Below are 2,886 nucleotides of genomic sequence, written 5' to 3' on the forward strand. Positions count from 1 at the left end.
GATCGAATTAGAAACGAAGGGTTTTTGACAAGTATATAAACTTAGAAATTAGAAAGTGTAAATATAAAAGGGTTTTTTAATCACTGGAATATTTCGGAGTCGAGTGAAATAAAATTGCTGGTTTACGTTAGAAACCAGCTCTTTCTCTATTGGCACGAAATCTTAAAATAAAACTGAAGAATTACATACGTACATACATACATATGACAGGATTCTACACAATTTCCTCCTAAAAATTTACTCAAAATGCATTAGTTAGTCCAGAGCTGTAACAGACAAAAATTGTCCAAGTGCCACATACTGGGACAGAACTCTAAACAACAAGATTGCAAAGAAAGTTACTTAATCGCTCCATCATTCCTGAACGCACAGCAGTTTTCAATTATATTTAAATGGATATTTTCAAAAATAGTTTTATACTTACCACAAGCTCAATAGCCATTATCATGGGATAATTCACATGACAAAGCGAATGGTAATTATGATCAACATGGTGACATGCAGATAAGAGATCGATATGAATAAAAAGCGCATTGAAAAAAACATTGCTTCAATTGAGCGGGCAATCTTTTGGAGCCAAATGTAAATTGAGATTAGACTAGTTGTTGCTGTAATTCCAGAATGGTGAAAAGAGATATTCTGAATCTGAAGAACTTTTGTTTGATAAACAATATGGCGTTTAAATCTTTTCATACCACGCAATGCATCAATGTATCTATGACTGTCAACTATAAGAGTACACACACACACACACGCATTTACACACACACACACACACACACACACACATACACACACACACACACACACACACACACACACACACACACACACACACACACACACACACACACACACACACACACACACACACACACACACACACATATATACATATACATATATACATATACATTTACACACACACTCACACGCACACACACATATATATACTTGTTTAATGTACTTATACTTATAATACTATTTGCCTATCCGCTATGTGTGTCCGTCCGTGCATGCGTATGTGTGTGCGTATGTGTGCGTGCATGCGTGTGTTTGTGTGCATGTATTTGTGAATGCGCATTGGTTGGTACTTACGGGGTTGCACTCATAATTACAAGATCGTGGGTTCAATTCCTGAGCTGAGTAGCACCTTGTGTTCTTGAGCAAATCACACCACCTCGCGTTGTTCTGCGCTCACTTCATCAACTGTTGTCTGTACACCTAGCACCTATTAAAGCGAGTCGATTTGATGGAGAGAGCGAGCTCCTGCACTATAAACAAATTTGTGCATGTTTGTTGAGCAAGAAATCTCTGAACCGTCTTTGTCGGACTACAAGATTTTACCAATATCGTTACCATAATCATAGCTGCTTACACATTTTTCAACATGCAACCACTCATACATACATGTATATATATATATATATATATATATCAGTTTCTATGTGTCGCTACTCTAGTCTGCGCATGTACCCGCTTAAAGTCTCACGAACAGGACTTGCGTGAGTTAAGATTCTGGGTCGAGACAAAGTGACTCCTTCCTTAAATTTGTGAATAAGAGAAGTCGAAAAATTGACCCCCTCTGTAAATTTATAAATGAGGGAAAGAGAAATTAAAAAAATTTGACTTCCTCTGCCAATTTATAAATGAAAGATGGAGAAGTCAAATAGTTGACTCCCTCTGTAAATTTAAAATGATGGAAGAAGAAGTCAAAAAAATTTGACTCCTTCTGTAAATTTATAAATGAGGGAAGGAGAAGTCAAAAATTGACTCACTCTGTCAAATTATAAATGAGGGAAGGAGAAGTAAAAAAAAATTGACTCCTGTAAATTCATAAATGAGAGAAGTCAAAACTTGACTTCCTCTGTAGATGTATGAGGAAAGGAAATGTTAAATGAAGGAAGGAGAGGTAAAAAAGTTGACTCCCTCTGTAAATTTCTTTCTAATTATTTAAGAGAAAGATAGTATTATATTTAATATAATTTTGATAACACATTTCTGATAGTTTAATAATATATATTAGCCGCTATGAAAGATAAAATACCTCTGCCGTCTTCAGTATAACATACCCCACAGTACATGAATGCAAATATTTATACCTACCCATACGAATAATATAAACCCAGATGTGTATATACATATATTCACACGTATATAGTGTCAAATCTAATTTATTCACCTCAACCACGTGCATTTACGATCAAAATAATAGCGCAGTGAATATAAATTGATTGAAGTAAATAATATAAATTTTTACATAATTAAGGATAAAATCATTATAAAGATTTTATCAAGTGCTTGAGGTGAATAAATAAGATTTAACTCCTATATACATCTGAATATATGTATATATACAAGTGGATATATATTATTCGTCCGGAAATGTATAAGCATTTGTATTTGTGTATTTAGAAATTTCTTGAAACAAAATTTTATAAAACTGCCATTACGACTCTTGTATAGTTATGTATAAATCTGATATGAATGCGTGTAGCGTTTTGGGCATATCTATATAACTTGTTAAATAGACCATGCTCAATATGACAACGACTTTAGAAACCAAGGTGATTGTATGTGTGATAAAAGAAACGTGATTTTTAATTTAAAATTATCTTTACATTTTCTCCACGGTTAAGAAACCATTGAAATCTTTTAAATCAGATTTGTGAATATTTAAAAAAAAATTTTAACAAAAAGATTATACTGAATTCAGTGCTTTCTAGAATAAATGTGTTTACGTTAATAGCTATTATTTTATAGTTGTCAATAACATATTCCATATTTTAAAAAAAATGTCAACATTTGTCAAATCTCACTCGCTCTCCCTGTCTCTTTATCACGCTTCATATTTTCTTTAATCACAGATGAGCCAGGGTTGTGCCT

The sequence above is a fragment of the Octopus bimaculoides genome, chromosome 5 (assembly GCF_001194135.2).
Source record: "Octopus bimaculoides isolate UCB-OBI-ISO-001 chromosome 5, ASM119413v2, whole genome shotgun sequence".
Classification (NCBI taxonomy): domain Eukaryota; kingdom Metazoa; phylum Mollusca; class Cephalopoda; order Octopoda; family Octopodidae; genus Octopus; species Octopus bimaculoides.